We start from the raw sequence: 14,111 nt of genomic DNA, 5'->3' as shown, positions 1-14,111 counted from the left end.
ATTGATGCTCTTTTCTTCAGTTTGTACTTTCTCGACGTGTGCTAGAATAGCATAGCAACCTTTTCTTATTAGTTTTTGTGCCTTCAAATTACTAATAAGATGTAGCTTCGTGTTGCCCTTTTCTCCGTACACCATTAAGGGTTTTCCTTTTTCTCGTATAATGCGAATTGCATTTTTGTAACAAACGATCTCTGCTTTCACTTCTTTCAACCAGTCCATACCGATTATCACATCAAAACTCCCTAACTCTACTGGTATCAAATCAATCTTAAATGTTTCGCTAACCAGTTTAATTTCTCGATTCCGACATATATTATCTGCTGAAATTAATTTACCATTTGCTAATTCGAGTAAAAATTTACTATCCAAAGGCGTCAATGGACAACTTAATTTAGCACAAAAATCTCTACTCATATAGCTTCTATCCGCACCCGAATCAAATAAAACGTAAGCAGATTTATTGTCAATAAGAAACGTACCCGTAACAAGCTCCGGGTCTTCCTGTGCCTCTGCCGCATTAATATTGAAAACTCTTCCGCGGCCTTGTCCATTCGTGTTCTCCTGGTTCGGGCAATTTCTAATAATGTGGCCCGGTTTTCCACATTTATAACAAACTACATTGGCATAACTTGCTCCGACACTACTTGCTCCGCCATTACTCGTTCCGACACCATTTGTTCCTTTCGTTCTATTAACCCCTGGTTCGTAGACCTCACACTTTGCCGCGCTATGACCATTTCTTTTACACTTGTTGCAAAATTTGGTGCAGAACCCCGAGTGATACTTTTCACACCTTTGGCATAGCTGCTTCTGATTGTTGTTGTTGTTGTTGCGGTTATTATTGTTGTTGGGATGATTGTTGTAGCTGTTGTTGTTGTTGTTGTTGTTGTTGGGCCGTTTGTTGTAGTTGCGATTGATGTTGCGATTGTTGGGATAATTGTTGCGATTATTGTTGTAATTACTGTTGTTGTTGTATTGGTGATTCTTATCACCGTTTTCCTCCCACTTTCTTTTGACTTGCTTCACAGTGGCCTCTTCAGCAGTCTGTTCTTTAATTCTTTCTTCAATCTGGTTCACTAGTTTGTGAGCCATTCTACATGCCTGTTGTATGGAGGCGGGCTCGTGTGAACTTATATCTTCTTGGATTCTTTCCGGTAATCCTTTCACAAACGCGTCGATCTTCTCTTCCTCATCTTCGAATGCTCCCGTACACAATAGGCACAATTCTGTGAATCGTCTTTCGTACGTGGTAATATCAAATCCTTGGGTTCGTAACCCTCTAAGTTCTGTCTTGAGCTTATTGACCTCGGTTCTGGGACGGTACTTATCGTTCATCAAGTGCTTGAATGCTGACCACGGTAGTGCGTACGCATCATCTTGTCCCACCTGCTCTAGATAGGTATTCCACTATGTTAACGCAGAACCTGTGAAGGTATGCGTAGCGTACTTCACTTTGTCCTCTTCAGTACACTTACTTATGGCAAACACCGATTCGACCTTCTCGGTCTACCGTTTCAATCCGATCGGTCCTTCGATTCCATCAAATTCCAAAGGTTTGCAGGCAGTGAATTCTTTGTAGGTGCATCCTACACGATTTCCCGTACTGCTAGATCCAAGGTTATTGTTGGTATGTAGCGCAGCCTGTACTGCGGCTATGTTTGAAGCTAGAAAAGTACGGAATTCCTCTTCATTCATATTCACGGTGTGTCGAGTAGTCGGTGCCATTTCCTTCAAAATAGTCAAATGGAACAAGTTAATCATACAGAATATTAAGAGTAGTTAATAGTATTTCGTAGCATAATATGAACTCATTTATAAAAGCTTTTTCTTCATATTAGCGTTTTATAAGTTTAAATTCGGGTAGTACCTACCCGTTAAGTTCATACTTAGTAGCTAATATACAATTAAACTACTACAATTCTATATGAAAAACTGATTATAATAATATTTCGCGTTCAAACTTTTACACAATATTTTACAAACTTACAATACCGCTTATTTTACATATAGCATGAAATATAGCACACAATAAATTTGATACAAGATGGTTGTGAAGATAATTCTAGCTAGTACACAAGTCGTTCAGCAAAGGAAATAAAGACACGTAATTCATACGTCCAGAAACAAGTCATGCATTCTGGTTTTACTAGGATTACTTCCCATCCTTGGTCTTGTGGAACATAACCGTTATGGCCGTTGATAAGATAGCGTGTTGTAACGTCGTCAAAGGGACGAGGGTTACGTAATGTCCAACAGTCCCGTAACAATCTAAAAACCTCATTTCTTACCCCAATTACCGACTCCGTCACTTGTGGAAACGTTTTGTTTAATAGTTGTAGCCCGATGTTCTTGTTCTCACTTTGGTGAGAAGCGAACATTACTAATCCGTAAGCATAACATGCTTCTTTATGTTGCATGTTAGCCGCTTTTTCTAAATCACGAAGTCCAATATTCGGATATATTGAGTCAAAATAATTTCTTAACCCATTGCGTAAAATAGCATTTGGGTTCCCCGCAATATATGCGTCAAAGTAAACACATCGTAACTTATGGATTTCCCAATGTGATATCCCCCATCTTTTGAACGAAAGCCTTTTATAAACCAAGGCATTCTTGGAACGTTCTTCGAATGTCTTACAAATTGATCTCGCTTTAAATAGTTGTGCCGAAGAATTCTGACCGACTCTAGACAAGATTTCATCAATCATGTCTCCGGGTAGGTCTCTTAAAATATTGGGTTGTCTATCCATTTTGTGTTTTTATACTGTAAAATAGACAAGAGTTAGATTCATAAAAAAAAATACTTATTAATACAAGCAATTTTTACATATATCATAAAGCATAAGCACACTATATTACATATATTACACCACACGAATACAACTATCTTATTCCGACTCGCTTGTTTCTTCTTCTTCGGTTTTGGTTCGTTTTGCCAAGTTTCTAGGGATATATGATGTTCCCCTAATACGAGCCGTCGTGATCCACATTGGTTTAGAAAAACCTGGTGGTTTAGAGGTTCCCGGGTCATTGTTACAACTTAAGGACTTCGGGGGTTGACGATACATATAAAGTTCATCGGGGTTGGAATTAGATTTCTCTATTTTTATGCCCTTTCCCTTATTATTTTCTTTTGCCTTTTTAAATTCAGTTGGGGTAATTTCTATAACATCATCGGAATTCTCGTCGGAATCCGATTCATCGGAGAATTGGTAATCCTCCCAATATTTTGCTTCCTTGGCGGAAACACCATTGACCATAATTAACCTTGGTCGGTTGGTTGAGGATTTTCTTTTACTTAACCGTTTTATTATTTCCCCCACCGGTTCTATTTCTTCATCCGGTTCTGATTCTTCTTCCGGTTCCGATTCTTCTTCCGGTTCCGACTCTTCTTCCGGTTCCTCTTCGGGAACTTGTGAATCAGTCCACGAATCATTCCAATTTACATTCGACTCTTCATTATTATTAGGTGAGTCAATGGGACTTGTTCTAGAGGTAGACATCTATCACATAATATCAAACGCGTTAAGAGATTAATATATCACATAATATTCACATGTTAAAATATATAGTTTCCAACAAAATTTGTTAAGCAATTATTTTTCAAGTAAACACGGTCGAAGTCCAGACTCACTAATGCATCCTAACAAACTCGATAAGACACACTAATGCAAAATTCTGGTTCTCTTAGACCAACGCTCTGATACCAACTGAAATGTCCCGTTCTTATTGATTAAAAACGTTCCATATTAATTGATTTCGTTGCGAGGTTTTGACCTCTATATGAGACATTTTTCATAGACTGCATTCATTTTTAAAACAAACCATAACCTTTATTTTATAGATAAAGGTTTTAAAAAGCTTTACGTAGATTATCAAATAATGATAATCTAAAATATCCTGTTTACACACGACCATTACATAATGGTTTACAATACAAATATGTTACAACAAAATAAGTTTCTTGAATGCAGTTTTTACACAATATCATACAAGCATGGACTCCAAATCTCGTCCTTATTTAAGTATGCGACAGCGGAAGCTCTTAATAATCACCTGAGAATAAACATGCTTAAAACGTCAACAAAAATGTTGGTGAGTTATAGGTTTAACCTATATATATCAAATCATAATAATAGACCACAAGATTTCATATTTCAATACACATCCCATACATAGAGATAAAAATCATTCATATGGTGAACACCTGGTAACCGACATTAACAAGATGCATATATAAGAATATCCCCATCATTCCGGGACACCCTTCGGATATGATATAAATTTCGAAGTACTAAAGCATCCAGTACTTTGGATGGGGTTTGTTAGGCCCAATAGATCTATCTTTAGGATTCGCGTCAATTAGGGTGTCTGTTCCCTAATTCTTAGATTACCAGACTTAATAAAAAGGGGCATATTCGATTTCGATCATTCAACCATATAATGTAGTTTCAATTACTTGTGTCTATTTTGTAAATCATTTATAAAACCTGCATGTATTCTCATCCCAAAAATATTAGATTTTAAAAGTGGGACTATAACTCACTTTCACAGATTTTTACTTCGTCGGGAAGTAAGACTTGGCCACTGGTTGATTCACGAACCTATAACAATATATACATATATATATCAAAGTATGTTCAAAATATATTTACAACACTTTTAATATATTTTGATGTTTTAAGTTTATTAAGTCAGCTGTCCTCGTTAGTAACCTACAACTAGTTGTCCACAGTTAGATGTACAGAAATAAATCGATAAATATTATCTTGAATCAATCCACGACCCAGTGTATACGTATCTCAGTATTGATCACAACTCAAACTATATATATTTTGGAATCAACCTCAACCCTGTATAGCTAACTCCAACATTCACATATAGAGTGTCTATGGTTGTTCCGAAATATATATAGATGTGTTGACATGATAGGTCGAAACATTGTATACGTGTCTATGGTATCTCAAGATTACATAATATACAATACAAGTTGATTAAGTTATGGTTGGAATAGATTTGTTACCAATTTTCACGTAGCTAAAATGAGAAAAATTATCCAATCTTGTTTTACCCATAACTTCTTCATTTTAAATCCGTTTTGAGTGAATCAAATTGCTATGGTTTCATATTGAACTCTATTTTATGAATATAAACAGAAAAGTATAGGTTTATAGTCGGAAAAATAAGTTACAAGTCGTTTTTGTAAAGGTAGTCATTTCAGTCGAAAGAACGACGTCTAGATGACCATTTTAGAAAACATACTTCCACTTTGAGTTTAACCATAATTTTTGGATATAGTTTCATGTTCATAATAAAAATCATTTTCTCAGAATAACAACTTTTAAATCAAAGTTTATCATAGTTTTTAATTAATTAACCCAAAACAGCCCGCGGTGTTACTACAACGGCGTAAATCCGGTTTTACGGTGTTTTTCGTGTTTCCAGGTTTTAAATCATTAAGTTAGCATATCATATAGATATAGAACATGTGTTTAGTTGATTTTAAAATTCAAGTTAGAAGGATTAACTTTTGTTTGCGAACAAGTTTAGAATTAACTAAACTATGTTCTAGTGATTACAAGTTTAAACCTTCGAATAAGATAGCTTTATATGTATGAATCGAATGATGTTATGAACATCATTACTACCTTAAGTTCCTTGGATAAACCTACTAGAAAAGAGAAAAATGGATCTAGCTTCAACGGATCCTTGGATGGCTCGAAGTTCTTGAAGCAGAATCATGACACGAAAACAAGTTCAAGTAAGATCATCACTTGAAATAAGATTGTTATAGTTATAGAAATTGAACCAAAGTTTGAATATGATTATTACCTTGTATTAGAATAATAACCTACTGTAAGAAACAAAGATTTCTTGAGGTTGGATGATCACCTTACAAGATTGGAAGTGAGCTAGCAAACTTGAAAGTATTCTTGATTTTATGAAACTAGAACTTTTGGAATTTATGAAGAACACCTAGAACTTGAAGATAGAACTTGAGAGAGATCAATTAGATGAAGAAAATTGAAGAATGAAAGTGTTTGTAGGTGTTTTTGGTCGTTGGTGTATGGATTAGATATAAAGGATATGTAATTTTGTTTTCATGTAAATAAGTCATGAATGATTACTCATATTTTTGTAATTTTATGAGATATTTCATGCTAGTTGCCAAATGATGGTTCCAACATGTGTTAGGTGACTCACATGGGCTGCTAAGAGCTGATCATTGGAGTGTATATACCAATAGTACATACATCTAAAAGCTGTGTATTGTACGAGTACGAATACGGGTGCATACGAGTAGAATTGTTGATGAAACTGAACGAGGATGTAATTGTAAGCATTTTTGTTAAGTAGAAGTATTTTGATAAGTGTATTGAAGTCTTTCAAAATTGTATAAATACATATTAAAACACTACATGTATATACATTTTAACTGAGTCGTTAAGTCATCGTTAGTCGTTACATGTAAGTGTTGTTTTGAAACCTTTAGGTTAACGATCTTGTTAAATGTTGTTAACCCAATGTTTATAATATCAAATGAGATTTTAAATTATTATATTATCATGATATTATCATGTATGAATATCTCTTAATATGATATATATACATTAAATGTCTTTACAACGATAATCGTTACATATATGTCTCGTTTAAAAATCATTAAGTTAGTAGTCTTGTTTTTACATATGTAGTTCATTGTTAATATACTTAATGATATATTTACTTATCATAGTATCATGTTAACTATATATATATCCATATATATGTCATCATATAGTTTTTACAAGTTTTAACGTTCGTGAATCACCGGTCAACTTGGGTGGTCAATTGTCTATATGAAACATATTTCAATTAATCAAGTCTTAACAAGTTTGATTGCTTAACATGTTGGAAACATTTAATCATGTAAATATCAATCTCAATTAATATATATAAACATGGAAAAGTTCGGGTCACTACACATATAAAATAAGATTTTTCACCAAAGGAAATCTTTTAATTCAAAGTTTAAGATAGGGATTTAAAATCAAACCCAAAACAGCCCCCGATGATCTATGACGGCGTATGTTCAGTTTTAAGGTGTTCTTCATGTTTACAAGTTTTATATCCTTATGTTAGCTTGACATACTGTCATAATACATGTGTTAAAGTATTTTAAAAGTCAAGTTAGAAGGATTAAGTTTGTTTGTTAACAAGTTTAGAATTAATCTAAACTATGTTCTTGTTGTTGTAAGTTATAAACTCATAATAAGATAGCTATATGGATATGAATCAAAAAAGATTATGAATAAGGTGACTACCTCAAATTAAATGAACAAAGTTACTGATAAAATAAGATGATAATCTTGTGATCAAAGATATCCTTGATGGCTTGTAATCCTTGGAGTAGAATCATAGAATGAACAAAAGTTCGAATAAGATTTCTATCTTGAATTAAGATAGTTATAAGTATATGAATTGTACCAAAGCTTATATATGATTCTTACCTTGATAAAGAGGAGTAGATGAGTTAACAAAGTGTTCTTGAAGCTAGTTTATGATCAAAGTGAATGAAGATTTTCTAGTACTTGAAGTATGTGTGTTTAAAGAGTGTTTAAAGAGTAAGAAATGGAGAGAATACTTGGAGTTCTTGTGTGTGAGTATTATGAGAGTGAATGTAAGTTAAGTAGCTGATATGAATGAGTAAAAAGAGTGTTAAAAGTCGTGGTTCATGTATATGGTTAAGAGACTTTATCAAAATTTGGAATATAGCATAATAATGCAAACTAGAAGTTAAATGTTGGTTCCCAAAAGTCTCCATCATGTTTATCCTTGTCTTGTGACTCATAGGGTATATACTCATAGTATTTAAGTATGGAAGCTGGGTATGATACGGGTGTAAATACCGAATGAATACAAATAGAATTCTTGATGGAATTGAATGAGATTATGAGTATAAGTATGTTAGTATATATGTTTAAGTCCTTCGAAAGTGTATTAATACAATACATATACATACATTTTAATTTAGAAGTTATTACAACGTTAATCGTTATATATATGTATATAGTCTTGAAGTCTTTAAGTTAGTAATCTCATTTTATGTATACAACCAATTGTTAATATATGTAATGAGATACTTAAATATCATTTAACAATCATGAGTATATATTTATATTCATATATACGTCATTAAATAATTATTACGAATTATATTGTTCGTGAATCGTCAGACAGACGGGGTGGCCAAATGTTTGTATAAAATTCATTTCAAATAACCAAGTCTTAATGAGTTTGATTGCTTAACATGTTGGAAACATTAATTATGTAAATATAAATCTTCTATATATTAATGGAAAAATTCGGGTAGTTACATAGAAGTAGTTCTTAAAAAAATGCCCAAGTCCGGGTTTGAACCCGCGACGTCCCGCTAACCCAGTTAACACCTTTAGACCAAAGAACCAACGATTTGTTTTGGTATTAACCCGCACGATTAACTAGTTCATCTTCATCAAACACTTATCACTTCATCATCATTATTATGATCTAATATCATCATTATTCTAATATCATAATCCTCTCTATTATCATGATATCATAGGCATCATCATCATATTCTAATCAAATTATAATCATAATCATAATCATATCACGATCATAATCACAACATGATTCTAATTGTATACGGTTATCTCGATCATCAATCATCAATGCCATAGTTCTTGGTTATAAACACCACCGTCATTATCCTAATCATCTAATCATCATAATCAATATCTTCATTGTTCTCATTAACACAGTAACTCAATAACATCATCATCGATTATGCTACTATCTTATTTATCATCACCTCATATATCATTTTCTGTCTCAGCACCATTTTCGAAATCAAACCATCATCAACCCTATCATTACACGCATCATTTTCATAACACATGTACCACTATCATTATCATAGTCTATCTCATAACCATAATCATAATCATGATCATAATCATCACTAAACCATTATCACATCATAATAACCTTTGCATCTCGATCACCATTATCATCTAATCTTTACTAACACAAAATTGTCATCATCGACCCGTTATCATTTTAACATCACCTCTACAATATCACGTTACCTAGTCATCATCATTTATAGTCCAACAAAGAATGGGTCTCGTTCCAATAATAATTCACGAGTCCACTAGCCTAGTTCAATACTTAAGATGCAAAATTGTATATAGCAGCCCGACAGAAAATCTCACCGGACCTCGGTTCAACAAGACAACAAAATGTGGCCCAAAAGAAAATGATAGTCTCGGCCCAATTAATAATTATGTTTACTGAAGCGACCCAATTTAATACTGAAAGCAGAAAGAAAGGAAAAAAAAATAACAAGGTAAACCTCTATTATATTGCAAGTGGCGTTTTTGCTTTTGTAAGTGTCGGCCATTAAATCATCATCATCATAATTGAAGTTTCACCATCACTCATGTTCTAATTTCTAACAGAAGGATTCGAAACAAAAAGAAAACTGTAGCAGAAACAATATTTCGCAGATCGTGTAAAAAGAATCGCGTAATCATTGGAACGTTATTGTAATCGCTTAAACATAAAGAAAACAAGACACAGTTTGAACGTTACCGTTTGATTTACGTCGGGTGTTTAAATGGGTTTCAAAGGTTGTGATGATAATGAGGGTGATGGTGTGTGGTTATTGTGGTTTTGTAGTTTGTGGTTTCATAAATGAAAAGGAAGACGAAGAAGGTTTCTGCTACAATAGAACAACAAGGTGGAAAACTACAACTCGTTGGATCATGCTTGGAGGTACGTAAATCAGCAGGTAGAAGTATACCATCGAAATTGTTTACCTTCTTTTATTACTTCACAACTCATAAGCTGCAACATCAAACGAATATAGTGATAAGGCCGAAAGAAAAAAAATAAGATGGTAATGAGTGGCGAATGGTGGTTGCTTTCGGACAGAAATAGAAAAAATGGTGATGATGATTGATTGTGTTGTGATCGACTTAAAACAGAAACATTGGTGGTTTGTGGTGTTTTCTCGGACAGGAACAGAAATAGAAACATATAGTAGTTGCAGTAAGTAATCGGATGGGTTGTCGATGGGTCTATGGTGGTTAAAGTTGGCGGGTCATGATGGATAAAATAGAAACAGGAGTGTAGCGAGTGGTAGCAATAATAACGAAAGCAGTTTGCACAGGCAGTAGGTTTAAATGGGTTTGGTTTTTGGTTTTAGCTCGTCGACAGGAAATAGCCACGAAGTAGCAGCCTAAATAGGTTTCAATGGTGGCGGTTTGGGGTGATTACAAGGCAGCCGCATCAGTTTAGGTGGATATTGTGGTGCGGTTTCACAGGAACAGTTAGAATGGTGACGATTGTGGTGTTCGGTTTAGATACAGAAAACAAAATAAGCCAAGTAGTGAAGTGGGTTTTCAATTGGAAAAGGTAGTGATGTTTGTTGTTGAATCTTATCTAAAGGTGTATGTATATTATATAGAGTGAAATGGTGACAAGTTGATAGATACATATAACCATACATTATTAATATAACAATAATGTTAGTAGTGTGATTAAACAAAACCAAACACAGTAAACAATCTCGTGATTCATGTATCCATTTATTATATATATATATATATATATATATATATATATATATATATATATATATATATATATATATATATATATGTTAGTGGAAAGTGATAAGTCACAAGTAGTAATAGAAAGTGATGTTTGTGGTGTTTAGTCAAAATAAGATAGTGGAACAAGTGGTACATAGAAATATAGAATGAAGAAAGGTGATGTGTGAAATTAGGAGTCTTATATATATATATATATATATATATATATATATATATATATATATATATATATATATATATATATATATATATATATATATATATATATATATATATAATAATATAGTAATAAGTATAATATACTATAATAATTGAAGTACATAAGAAGTGGTGCTTGATTGAAGAAAAAATAATAATAACCTATTTGAATTCTCGTGAACTAGAGCTGAGATAGTGGGAAAGGTGATGGAAAGTAAAACAAGAAATAAAAGTAAGTTGGTGATTGAGATTGAATGTATATATTTCCATCTAGTTATCTGTTAACTTCTCATATATATAAACTTTAATGATTATAATAGTATAATAATAATAATTAATATAATAAGTTCAAGTGTTAAATACAATGTGCAATAATTTCAATCTAAAATAGTAAAGCTGCCACCTTATTATTTGTTAGTTACCGACGCTTTTAACATGGATATTATTTCGTGCTCCTTTGATACTAAGTGACGGATAAAAGTCTTCGAAAAAATATCTAAATTTTTATATTATTAATTCCAATTGATTAAAGTGTATCTTATTAATTCAAAATATATATATATATATATATATATATATATATATATATATATATATATATATATATATATATATATATACAACAATTAAGTCATATATTATTTCAAATATATTTCCAATATATATATATATATATATATATATATATATATATATATATATATATATATATATTTACATATATATTTACATATTTATTTACAACAATTAAGTCATATATTATTTCAAATATTTTTCCAAAAAAAATTATATATATATATATATATATATATATATATATATATATATATATATATATATATATATATATATATATATATATATATATATATATATGTATCTATTTAAAATTAGTTGTTCGTGAATCGTCGAGAATAATCGAAGGTCAATTGAATATATGAATCAGTTCAAAATTTTTGAGACTCAACCTAACAGACTTTTCTTATCGTGTCGAAACCATGTAAAGATTAAGTTTAAATTTGGTCAGAAATTTCCGGGTCGTCACAGTACCTACCCGTTAGAGAAATTTCGTCCCAAAATTTGAGTGAGGTCGACATGGCTAACAGTAAAAATGTTTTCATGACGAATATGAGTTGATAAATAGAGTTTCATCATTATTGAGTAATATCGATAAAACGATTCGATTATGTGAAGCGTACGAGTGAAGCTGTCACAAAAGATTGAAATGGAGAAATTAAGATTCGTCTTAACTTCTGACGTAGTCACGGTTGATTTTCCGGAATTTCGGGGATTTAAAGAAAATCTTCGTAATCTATATAAGATTTGATTCTTCGATAATTAAGTAAATTAGTATCCTAGACAATTAAATGCGGTAATCTGTCTCGATTACTACGTCTAACATTTCGCTATAAATTCATCTCTTTCGATCCATTATTTTCACCACCTCCATAATCTCTTCCTCAATTCATACCTCCATAAGATTTTGAAATGCTAAATCCAGTTCTGGTCCTTGACCTTATATTGACTATCACAACAATCATCCTTCTTTTTCAACTCCCACCGGAGGAATCTATTTACTTCCACTTCACTCTTGGGGTAGTGGTTTTCATAATCCTTCCTTGCAGCTGCCTTTCCATATTTACTGACATCCACGGTTAGTGATCTCTCTATTTGCTGTGATTTATACTCCTATTTATATTTTGAAGCTCTATGTTTTTGTTTTCTCTTCCCGACCTTAAGTAAAGTGAATAATGATCCAGAATTCGCAGGTATGAAGTTTCGAATGATCATAATATACTATGCAGAAAGGAAAGATAATAGCATGATTTGATTTGTCAAATTACCAGAATCCCTGAGGATGGAACTATCAAGAATATATTTTCTTGATATGTTCAGGGGTTAAGTAGAATGAAAGAGTTGTGTAACATGGCACATGATGATGGTATGATCTGTGAATCATCATGTTTCATTAGAAATTCAGCATGACTTACTGTAATATAATTGATGTTGCGAAATGTAACCTTTATTTATGAACGGATTTGAGTTGTTTTGTTACACGAATTGATTTATTGTATATGTGGTATTTTATTGAATTCAGGTTGATTTCACACATATATAGGCAACTAGTCCTATCCGTGTAGTTTAGTTTGTCAGTAAATCCGATTCGTTCCACAGGGAGATGGAGTGTTTAATGGTTTTTAATAGTCTTTGATGTCAAACTTAATTAAAGGGGGTTTTGGATTAGGAATTTATAAAATAACAGTAAAAGAAAATAACTTAAACTAATTTACTAAATAAAATTACAAGATTACAATAATTAACTTAAAAAGGAACTAAATGAAATTATACTAATTATGATGTATTAATTATATTACTAAATGGTAATTAGTAAAATAGTAACTTTTAATAAAACTATATGTTTAAAATTTTGTTTTGAGCAATTATAATATAAACTTATTTAAATTAACTAAATGACATGTTTAAAAAGATTAATACAAATTAAAAGGAATTAAAATGATTAACTAATTGTAAACTAATTTTTAATTATAAAGTATTATAATTAACACTAATTATTAGGATTTAACATGTATTAAAGTATTTTATAAGAACTAATATAAATTATATAGTAATAACCTAAATATAATAGTAAAAAGGCTAAAACCCTAATTTTAAACTAATTAAATAATTAAAACCCTAATTTTAACCCTACTGGTACTGTAGTCGGGTTTAAGGCTTACGCGTTTCGCGTATACATACGCGATTCGCGTATGTGTAATACGATGTGACAAAACAGTTTCGTACAGAATTAAGTATTTTTATGTATTCTTTTATATTTTTTACTAATAATTCGTAAATAATGATAATAATAAGTTTACAAGAAATAATAATGGGATAAATGGGAGTGTTTACTTAAATGTGTCACCCCTAGGTCCATGGATTGTTTTGAGTTTTAAGCCCTATTAAAATGTTTTAGTAATAAACTTTATATTTTTCTTTCGAATAAATATAAGGTTACGACTAACTAAATAAAATCTAATTTTCATCGGATTCTTTTTTTTAGATAGCTACTATTCCCTAAGTATTTAAATTGAGACCTAGCCTAGTTTTGACTTTCGCCAATACCCAAATCATAACGGTTTCCCTTTTTATAATTTCACTATCATATAATTATTGATATTACCCAAACCACCGAAGTTTATTTCTAAATTGGTGTTAATAACTTATCCATAAATTCGTCTAGATCATTTTTAATGTTGAAGCTTAATTTATATA

This window comes from Rutidosis leptorrhynchoides, chromosome 7 (genome assembly GCF_046630445.1).
Source record: "Rutidosis leptorrhynchoides isolate AG116_Rl617_1_P2 chromosome 7, CSIRO_AGI_Rlap_v1, whole genome shotgun sequence".
Lineage (NCBI taxonomy): Eukaryota > Viridiplantae > Streptophyta > Magnoliopsida > Asterales > Asteraceae > Rutidosis > Rutidosis leptorrhynchoides.
Note: the sequence above shows the minus strand (reverse complement) of the source record.